The following is a 12,112-nucleotide window of genomic DNA, read 5'->3' as shown; positions in this document are numbered from 1 at the left end:
AAATAAAAACTAACTAGTTTTGACAAAAATGAATATATAACCGGTATAATTATTAATATTATACCATACCACTATTGTGACCGGTTTACGGTTAAAACCAACTTATATGAAATGATTTTAACAACTATGAGTAATAATATAAAATATAAAAAGTTCTTACATTTTCTGTCTCTTCTACGTAATTCTAACCAAATGGGCCCACAAAAATTCTCTCATGGCGGAAAATGCTTCTTAGTTCTTAATTTGCTTAGATTACCTTTCTTGTCGTCTTGTAGTTTGAAACCTGCATCCAAGTTTGATACACCTTTCTTGGATAGAATATTTGTAACAGACGAAAAAGGATTCAATGTTTATCTTAATACATTTTAATGATATCATAAGACTTCCACATTCTTTTCATGTATTTATTATATGTTAATTATTGACATGGAACAAAAGTAATATACCTAAGAATGGGTGGCTTACTAAAAATGTAGGTAAATAACTTTATAATTTCATTGCACACTTCTTAAATTCGAATGTTAATTGAAGAAATAAAAAAATTAAAGAGTTTAAAATGTATATATTGATAGTGTAAATTTTTTTATACTATCAACAATTCATTTACCATTAATTTGTATTATTTTTGTTTAAGAGTTAATAGTGGTTAATAAATCAATTGTAAATTATTTACTGACCGTGTAAAAACACTTACACTGTCAGTATATACATATTAAATCCATAAAAAATAGTTGGTTTTATTAATAAATTTATAGGGTCGTATAGGGGATAAACATGACACGGCCTGGACCCCTTATATGATTACTTATTCATCATTTTTATATGTATCTCCGATCAATTATACGTAGAATAATAATATATGTTTATTAGAAACTAATATTGATTCTCTAATTTTTTATTATAAATATATTATTTCATATGTTAAATTCCATATTTATAATAATAGATAATATTGAGAAAATTTATTTAAAAATGAAATGCATTATATTTAATCATGTATAGGGTCGGATTCAAGTTCATATGTTGACCCATCGACATTTAAGATCGTGCTAGCTTATGGTCTATGACCGGATTTGAGTTTTAAAAAAAAATAGTTTGATCAACATTTAGGATCGGTTAAGAATCAAGTCTTATCCACCCCTCACTCGTATCTATAGTGTTTTTTTTCTGCATGGAAATATGAGCACCATTACATTGAGAGGCAAAACCTTTAAAATTAAAAGATATAGTGTCAAGGAGTAAGGGCTGAAAGGCATTTTTATTTCTCACCACCCAAGGGAAAAAATATTTAATTTAAAAAATAAACCAAGGCATTGACTGAAGGCTTATAATTACATAATTAATCATTTTAGAATTATAATCCTAATTATCATATTTCACGGCTCCAAATTTTCCTTGCGATTCACTGATTGTGTTACGGAATTTGAATCCCATTTTTTACCAGAGATATGTTATTTGGATATCATTTTTATACTATTATTATTCATTGATTTCTTATTCTTACCACAAAATTCTTTTCGCTGACAAAGGAATAAGTATATATAATGGTGAAAGCTAATATATGAACTCTATATTAGTTGATTTGGAAACGAACTGTTTTATAGTTATTAGATGAAAATATTTGATTAATGGTTATCGCGTTGTGCACCTTTTAGAAGTCATGATGGAGTAATTCAAATTCTATTAGTATAGAAGTCGTGATAACACGTAACGACTTCTGAATGGAAGTCGTGATTGTGTAATATAACTTCTGGTCAATGTAGAAGTCGTGATGGCATGTTACGACCTCTGAATGGAAATCGAGATGAAGTATAGAAATAGTGATGACGTATAACAACTTCTGAACTTATGTTGTAATTTGTTGACACGACTTCTGAACTCTGACCAAAAACCTCACAGAAGTCGTACTTTAATATCATGACTTTCAAACAACAATGGTAGTGAGTCACAAATTTGATAGATAAATTATAATCATTTAATTCAAGAGCTAAAAAAACAGTTCATTTAGAAGCAAACTAACTTACAATTCGTAAGTTAGTCACCACCATATAGAATATAAAAAAGTATGTTTGGCTCATATACAAACTCTTGCATGTGAAAAGATAAACACGTAAGACAATTTAATAGTCACTTTCTCCTACAATAATTTCCTGTCCTAAAATGTGTTACAAAATATGTCACCTATCAATAAAAATATTTCATTTTAATTAAAAAATTAAATATTAATTATTTTATGTTTGCTTCAATATTATTAGTATGAACATGATTTGGAATATAGTTTAGAATAATAAATCATTTTTCATGTTTCCCACATAAAGACAATATTCTAAATGTTTTTTATTTTGCTATCCATAATTTTGCCCATTTGCCCCTCAGAGAGAGAAAACTGGGCCTCTTCTCGAGAGACAAAACAGTTTTTGTGTTTACCAAAATTAGGTTGAACATATTAATATCAATTTTCCAATACAAGCTTTTATATCGATTTCCTTAACAAGTAACACAACATTCCCATAATAAAATTGGTATCATCTGCATATATAATAAGTAACTCGAAAGTATATGAGTATTATATTTATGTTCTACTATAAACACCCACCAAAAAATAAATGTTTTGTTTATTTCCCTCACACCTTACAGTTTAGTAACACAAGTAAATGTTCAATGGTAAGCAAGCACTTTTAGAATGAATAAAAGCTGAATCTAATATCGAAATAAGCTTCTTCAAAAATTATTTTCATTTACTCAATATCCACCTTAAAGCTTAATAAAACGAACATTAATATCACACCTCCTAAATGAGTTTCCTTGCCGAACAATAAATTTATATTAAGGTATTCGTAAATATTTGAATAAACTAGAAATTAACCCAAAATTAAAGTACAATTGATTTGTATGCAAAGGAGTAATATAAAAGTAGTTTAAGAAACAAAAAATGCAGGATGAACAATTTTTTTTACTGATATCTGTTTCTATCTCCATTCTCTAATAATAGAGACCACTTATCTTTAAGAGTATGAGAGCATATTTGCTGTCCTACAATTTGTGTCACTATATGTATATTGAGTTTTTGATTTGTCAGAAAAATATTTAATAATTAAATTTTAACTTAAATATATTTTTTCTTATTAATCACAAATCTATAACACATGGAGTGACACAAACTATGGACAACATATGCGTAACGTAAGAGTACCCTATTTCATATCTCATGTCATAGTGTCACATAAAAAAAGATTTTTTATAAATAAAAACTAATAATTTTATATTAATTATCAAATTTTGATTGTTCTAACATACAATGTAATTCTTACAAATAGTTGATATGTTTTAATCATCCACCCCTTACACGTACAAATTGTAATAAGTTTATAATATATGCATTGATATAATAAATTTTTTTATACTGTCAACATATTATTCATCGTTGATTTGTATTATTTTTATTTAAGAGTTAATAATAATGAATAAATAAATAATGGATGATTTGTTGATAGTATAAAAATACTTATATTATCAATGTATACATATTAAATGTAATTATAATCGGTTATAGAGCTTGTTGTTTGATTTATAATTGGTTATCCAGCTTGTTCTTTGAATTATTGGTATACTTATATTGTAGTATACTTATGATTATAAGGTAAAGAGAAAATGTGGTTTGTTTCTGATTTTATTGCCACTCTTCTTGTCCTTTTTTCTAAGTAAGAACTCTCTACATCACATCATTCCCAAAGTGTTAAAAAACCACATGCAAGTCGTGATCCAAAGATTATCAAGTTTGACTCTCCTTTACACGCCACTTTGTAGTCAATGGAATCTCCATTGCTTAATTCTTGTTCAACAAGTAACAAAACATACATATTGCTATCTTCAACTTTATAACTTCATTATCATACATTCATTAGAAGAACATGATTATAATATCCTTTAATGATATGGCTAAGATATAATTGAGATTATATATACAAATATTTTTATAAAAATTATCCCTTAATTTTGTCTACATTTCTTACTTTTTATATAAAAAAAAGATTAACTAAACTCAAGTTTACTACAAACATTAACATAATACCAATTCCAATAACAATTAATACGATAGATATATTACAAATAAATTCAAATAAATTAAAACTAATTTAATCTTAAATAAAATAATTGCATGATTCTATATAATTTAAAACATAGGTAATGTTATCAATGACAAAATCTACTAGATTTCATCACTCAAACACAATTATTTATCTTCTATATAAATATATGATCTAGTCATTCATCTATTTACTTATCTAATCTGGCTTCTTTCTTATGTAAAATACAAGTTGAGTCTATATGGTATTTGTCATCTTTTAATTTAAATTTTATATTAATAATTATAAGTAGTAACTCCAAATTATTTGTGACAGTTTAGAATTGAACTCTATATGACTCTAAATCGCATAACAGTCTTCAACAAAAAAATCAGGCCAAAATCTAAAAATTTAATGACTATATAGAAGTATGTTTTTTCCTCACAGGACAAATATTTATCCTCACAAGAAGAAGTTGAGTTTTTCTTCAAAAGCAATGATTTTTTGCCTGTATAAAATATAAATTTATTCTTAGTTATTATAAATAATAAATGTTGTTTTTAGTCCTTTAAAAGTGTTTTTGGTCTCAACAATATTTTGAATTTAGGTTCCTGTTTCAATTTTTTATAGTTTCATCAAAATTGGTGTTAAATTTGTATAGAAAACAAACAGAAAATATTGTGTACAACCAAAGTTAGGCTTTAAATACTGACATTGAATAAAATATGAGAGTGATGAATGTGGATGTGCAAAAAAATGAATAATCAACTTTTAGTTTGTGCTCTTAAAAAAAAATTGGATAACACTCTCCCAATTGACCAAATGGGAGTCTCAAATTTCTTTTTCAGATTTCAATGAGCTGATCTGCACTCATTGCTCCTTACTGAAAAAATGAAGTTTTTTTTTCTGTGGCTTAGAAAGAGAAGATAGTTATTAACTTAAGAACATGGAAATGTCAAATAAGCAAAAACATGTAAAGTAGCTTCACAATGAAAGCAGGTTGAGCACAAAAGAAGCTCTCTTAACATTTAAAACATGTGTGAATGTTGACACTTTTTAAGTACCAAATGTGTCTGAAGATTTGACATTAGGGACAAGGTGCAACACATCATAGGAAGGGTGTAATATCAGACCCATGTCAAGCTATATACATTCAAATATAATATTGGGAGAAAGCATTTGAATTTAGTGAATGAAACAAAAAAGCTATACTGATGTTAATAACAGCAGTTCCCATGAAGAGACCAAAATGACTTCCACTTATTCTCTTAGAGGACTTAGCAATCAAAAGCAACATTATTATGATTTGTGACCATTACGTGGCAATTTTACTGATATAGGAGAGGCATGGGTTCTGGTTAGCATGCTTGCTAAAAATGGCACTGAACTTATATTATAAAAACAGGTCTTTGTAACAGAGAAATTCACAGAGAGAAATTTACAGAGAGAAATCCACAGAGAGAAATGGCCGGCCTCTGCTTCTTCAACCTCAATGATAGTGCAATGTGTTAACTGTGGTTCCCCCTTCTCTACACTTGATGCTCTTGGCCAACACTCAAGAATGAAACACTCACAAATGATAATCATTTGTGAGTACTGCCAGAATCGCTTCACTAACCATAACTCCCTGCTGCAACATCGTGTTGATTGTTGCTTCAAGTAAGGTTTCTTAATTCTTTTTTAATTATTGGTTTTTATATTATAACATTTTAATACATTTGTTTCTTGTTTTCTCTTCCTAGACCCCCAACAAGAGTCCAAAAGAAGGGGAAGAAGCATCCACCACAGAACAAGTAGAGGGAGAAGGAAAATGAAGAAGTTTGTAATTAAGGTATTATATAATGAAGAAGTTTGTAATTAAGCTATTATATAATCAAGAAGTTTGTAATTAAGGTATTATATAATCAAGAAGTTTGTAACTCAACTTATTTAAGGTATTATAAGGTATTATCTATTGGATTGTCTTCTCTGTGCAACAACACAGCTTCATCCTTCAATCACATCCTTAACTTCACCTTTTAATCGTTGATATGGCTTAAATAACATTGAATTTGTGGAGGTACCAGTGAGAGTAGAAATTAAAGGGAATGTCAATAATTTGGGGTGTAAATTGATATGGCTTAAATATAATTGACTTACTTAAGTTTTGGCCTTTATCAGCGTGTCATTATACTCATTTTTCAAAAAGAATTTGGACAGACATACACACAAAACACTAACCGGTATATAATATTCTTCTTGGACTTGATAATCTTTGTATCGGGATTGCAATTAAAATATAACAATGATATATATATTCAAGGAAAATATAAGTACTTTTATTTTATTAGGAATATATAAAATCAAAAATTAATATGAGAATCTTTTTATTATTTTGATTTAAATTACCAAAAAACCAAATCCTAACCTAATCTATTTTTCAAGTAGATTAGAAACATTATCTCATTGGAAAAGTTCATTTAATCATTATGTATACCAAAATAAGATAGAATAATAGTATTAAAATTAAAAATCAATGATTTGAAACATTATTGGTATATTCTAAAATACAAATTAACGCGGGTACACATAATAACAATTATAAAATCAAAAATTTGTGTATAAATTGAATAATATAAAACATAATGATCCACACTATGAAATTAATATAATAATAGTCTTAGGAACATAGTTATAAAAACAATACCGTATCGGCTGGTTCAACTGGAAAACCGGTGAACCGGCCTCCTAACCAGTACGGTACAGGTGTTGAACCGGTCAAGTATCAAAACCGGTCAAAAACCGTGAACCGGCCGGTATTTTACTAAACCGGTTGATTTATACACATATATATATTTTTTTTTAAAAACTTAAAAACTTATAAGATAATTTAAGTTTTTGGAATAGATTTTTAAGTTTTTAAGGTAATTTTGTCTTAAAAAAACTTAAATATAATATTCATATAAGATAATTTTGGAATATAATATTCATTTGAGTATAAGTTTTTGGAATATTATAAAACAAGGAGACCCATTACATTTTAAGTCAAAATTATCTTATATGAATATTATATTACTAAACCGGTTGGATTATAAATTTGAGTATTTTGAATTTTTTTGTTATAGGTTTATATATATAAATATAAGTAGTTATGTCCGGTTTAACCGACATACGGTTTAATTACTGAACCACTGGTTGAACCACTATACCACTATATTAGTACTCTGACCGGATTGATAACCAGTACGGTTTTAACAACACTGCTTAGGAAAACTCACTATTCTTTACTCTTAGGGAAAACTCACTATTAAAACTCATTATTCTTTACTTTTTAGGGAAAACTCACTATTCTTTATGCCTATATATATCCAAGTACAATTCACAGTACCCAATATAATGTGTTCCTTAGACTCCTCAACTTTAGTAACTGTGAGAGGATAACTCTTGCTTATCTTCCTCAACTCCTCCACCATTTTTGGCAACTCTTCCTTATCTTCCATTTTATAACTCACTATAAATAAAAAGCGTGGTTCAAAGGAATCTTAAATGATGCCTTATTATGACAACATAACCAAATCAATGTGAATTTATAAAGAATGTGATGTATGAGTGGAGAGAAAGAATTTGGAAAGACAGTGAATTTTAAGAGTTATTTAGAATGAGAGAAGAAAAATATATTAAAACTTATCACAAATTAAACTGATATTGAAAAATCAATTAAAACATATCACAAATTCATAGTTAAAAAACATTTTTGTTAAGAAAATTTGTTATATGAATTTAGGTTCCTGTTTCAATTTTTTATAGTTTCATCAAAATTGGTCTTACATTTTTATAGAAAACAAACAGAAAATATTGTTTACAACCAAATTTAGGTTTTAAATACTGACATTGAATAAAATATGAATGTGATGAATGTGGATGTGCAAAAAAATGAATAATCAACTTTTAATTTGTGCTCTTAAAAAAAGATTTTATCTTAATTACACCCATTTTTAACCTATAATTTTTAGTCATAACTCATAACAACACGACATTAACGAAAAACATATTAGCCATACACACAAACTCAAAAGCTAACCTGTTATGCAAACCATCTCTAATAATTGTGAACTAAATAGGAAATTAAAAAACATTCACACATGGATAACACTCTCCCAATTTAACAAATGGGAGTTAAGATTTATATTTCCTTGATCAAACATGTATATAATTAAAAATGGAAGCTTAAACAATTATAAACAACTAGATAAAGAATATATGAAATTTATAAATATAAAATTTTATTCAAATTTGATAGCTAATAAGTAAATAACATTGTTATTTCTAAATAAGATTATTGTGAAATATTGTAACTCAGAATTAAACTACCCTAGTCTTAATACAACGACCATACTGGGGGAGGGCAAAGTAAGTATGAGTTTGGAGAAAATCGACATATAGTGCCTTCATCCAGGTTCAACATACCTATGTCATGACCACCCATTTGTTCCCTATAATGATATTCTAAATTGTTATCGGTATAATAAATTTTATTCCTTTGACAATGTGGAAGAGTGTGATTGACCATCCAAGTAGATGAATTAAATCCAATGAATATTGCACCATTCTCCAACCTAAAAACTCTTGACCATTGCTTCATATTAACACTGCTCAATCTATAGATATCAAATTTGGCGGAATTATAACAGTCTGGTGCATCTTCTTCAGCTTGATAATAGTTGAAATTCCTAGCAACCATTATTAGGTCACCTTTAGGGCACCCTATCAAATAGGCTTGATTGTAGTTAGGATCAATAGTACTTGAGTTAAAATGGGGAGGCGGTGGAACTTTCCTACTAGATGCAATTGGTATTCCTCCTTTTTTGATGTGATATTCAAATAATTGGCCCTTGAAATCAATTGCATAAATTTTTCCTTCATGAAATATAGCATCTTTGTAATCATAGGTGTATTCAGCTTCCCCTGATTTTGGAATATCTATCCACTTAGTGTCATCTCGTCTACAAAAAGCCAATCTACTATAACTCGAAAATATAACAATGGCCATGAAGTCTTGATTGTTATCATCAGGGGGAGAAGATAGTATAACCTTGTGAATTTGGAGACACTTTTGCAATGTAATTCTCCCCATAGGATAAATATCATCATCACCAAATTCTTGTAGCAAATATTCATTGTCTATCTCATTAGGATGATAGCTAACCACATTTGGAATAGTGGAGAGAGGAGGAAGGAAGAAATGTACCTTAGGGTTGAGTGGTTTTATCATTTGCAATGTATCATCTATACCCACACAGATTAACCATCCATAAGAAGAGCCACGTATTTTGGTGCCACACAACTCGGGCAATCTTATGTGATAAATCTTCCTATGTGCAAGATAAGTCTCAAGAGTGTTGTCCTCACTAAAAGGGAGCACCAGACATGGAACCTTGGGTAATGCCATCTTCCATTCTGTACATACACTACGAGCTTGAATATAGTCATTATAAGAGTAATTAAGCTTCATAGCTATTTCATTCAATAAATCGTGATCAAGCTCTGCCCATCTACCATTCTTCACGCCTTCAACCATGTTCTTCAAATTATGTATATTATAATAATAATAATATAAGTATGGGAAATAGGATTGCTCAAGCAACATATATATATATACATATATTGGACACATGATTAAGGAAATATTTTATACCTTTTTAAGAAAGAATCATATATTTAATTTCTTACACCACACCATATAAAGTATACACACAATCCAATCTCCTATCCCATGCGTGATAACGTTTTCATATAATAATAATAATATATTCTCATGTTGAGTCTGTTAATCTTTTTAATATCAAATAGTGTGGGTATTAAATAAAAAGAATTATTTCATATATTTAATTTCCTTTTCTATTTAGTATTAGGATTACAATGATTACTAAGGTGAAATATTTATTGATAGAGTACTATTATTTAGGTTGTGAGTATCTTTTTTTCTTATTAATTCTATTGCCTTTTTGATGGTCTTTTAAATTCTGAAAATTTTGAATATTATTATTGAATGCTAGAATATTCTAACCATTATCTATATTTAGTCTAATGTCAACATATCTAACATTTAAAATTGAAATTAGAATTTTAATGTTGATGACGGTAAGTGATCAATATCCAAATTGAAAGCTTTACATTTTTATGTGTAAAATTTTATTTTTGGGGTTACACTCTACCTTTTGATGTTGTATGAGAGAAAGAAATATAATATCATACTTGAAGTTTTTAAGAAAAATTGAGTATTAAATATAAGGGCCACATAATATCGTGTGATTTTATGTTTTTATATTTTTATTTTTTTAATGTGCAAACCTTTCACTTCTCAAGCAACTTTGCCATGTAATTTTGTATAGTTATTAAAACCGTACCGTACTGGCCGGTTCAACCGGAAAACCGGTGAACCGGTACAGTACAGATGTTGAATCGGCCAAGTATCAAACCGGTCAAAACCGGTCAGAACCGGTGACCGGTCGGTATTTTACAAAACCGGTCAGTTTATACACATATATATATTTTTTTTTAAAACTTAAAAACCCATTACAAGGATGACCTATCTTTCCAACCCTTCTTCAACACTTCAAGACACATGCTTCCAAGGCATACTTAGATTACACATTCGTGTGTAATCTCAGTGAGATTTGTGTAATCTTTGAGTACTGTCTGAAGATAGGATTTGGTAGAAAAGTATAATATTCATATAAGACAATTTTGACTCAGTGATGTTAAATGTTAAAACTCTAAATTTATTTGTTTTATAGAGTGAGTTGTGAAGTTATGTCATTTATTTATATTTTGTGGTTGTTAAGTGATACTTTTTTATCGATATATGTTTTTTAATTTAGACTTTGAATTTGTTAAAGACTTAAAGTTGTTTATTTATGTGAATTTTGAGTAGATTATAAATATGAATTATAAATTTGAGTATCTACCTATTTGAATTTTTTTTGTTATAGGTTTATATATATATATAAATATAAGTAGGTATGTTCGGTTTAACCGACATGCGGTTTAATTACTGAACCACTATACCAGTATCCTGACCGGTTTGACAACTAGTACGATTTTAACAACACTGTAATTTTGTATGTTAAATATCAATAATGAGTAAGTTAGTAATATAATATTTTCTTAAAGACGGGGTATGTTAAATATCAATAATGGGTAAGAGGGTAATTCTGATATCAATATGTGCATAAACATTTTTTGCTTGTATACAAAGGCATGAAGTAATATTAAAAACTCTTAACTCTTAGCAGTTTAGTAACTGATAGGTATAGTCATGAACTTCATTACATTATTATTAACATCAAAAACTCAAATATTAGCTAGAGCGTAGAGCAAACAACATGGCCATTTTAAATGAGAATCGCCATATCTAAATTGTAGAAACAAGAACATAATGAAATTAATTTTGAAACACTCCATTTCCCAAAAACAAATGACAATCTTATGCAATTTAGCAGAAGTACAAAATCATGGAAATATAAATAAATTCTACATTGAAAAATGACAACGGCTTGTATTGATAAGGAATAAGGTAAATACATAAATAAAATGTGACATGTTGGGGGTCAAACAAACATAGTAAATCATGCAAACATTAAAATGCAACATAAGATCATGTTCCAAAAAATATCTCACATGCTTCATAGAAACAGGGAAAGTGATCTTCCCACAGAACTCTCTCCACGACTTACACACAACCGCGCATGCAACCACATGCTTACGACTAGGCCAGGTACTCTCACTAGCTTCCACTCTTACTTCAAAACTCTGCCTTCATAAGCTTCCAAATTCATCCCTTACATCACCAACTATCTAAACTCAAGTGTTAGATACCTATTACTTCATTTTATTTTTTATATATACAATAATAATATTATGGCATTAATAACTTTTAATTCTTAAATTTACTTATCATTTCTTTATCAATTAAAAAACTAAAAACCGGGGCCCGTGGGTATGTGGAAATACCCGTAATGATTACCCATAATAATAGTTTATAGGCGGGAACGAGTTTTGTAATA

At 28.5% G+C, this 12,112-nt stretch overlaps 1 long non-coding RNA gene across 1 annotated transcript; it reads right to left on the bottom strand.

Annotated features, from left to right (window-relative positions):
- Positions 490 to 11,851, bottom strand: LOC109335600. Its single transcript, XR_002106217.1, has 3 exons — positions 11,767 to 11,851; positions 7,509 to 7,510; positions 490 to 504 (listed from the first exon to the last, which is right to left on the bottom strand). It is a non-coding gene; the product is annotated as an uncharacterized LOC109335600 (long non-coding RNA).

The sequence above is a fragment of the Lupinus angustifolius genome, chromosome LG20, assembly GCF_001865875.1.
Source record: "Lupinus angustifolius cultivar Tanjil chromosome LG20, LupAngTanjil_v1.0, whole genome shotgun sequence".
In the NCBI taxonomy this organism is placed as follows: Eukaryota; Viridiplantae; Streptophyta; class Magnoliopsida; order Fabales; family Fabaceae; genus Lupinus; species Lupinus angustifolius.
The sequence above is the reverse complement of the archived record's forward strand: the minus strand, read 5'-3'. Positions and strand labels throughout refer to the sequence as shown.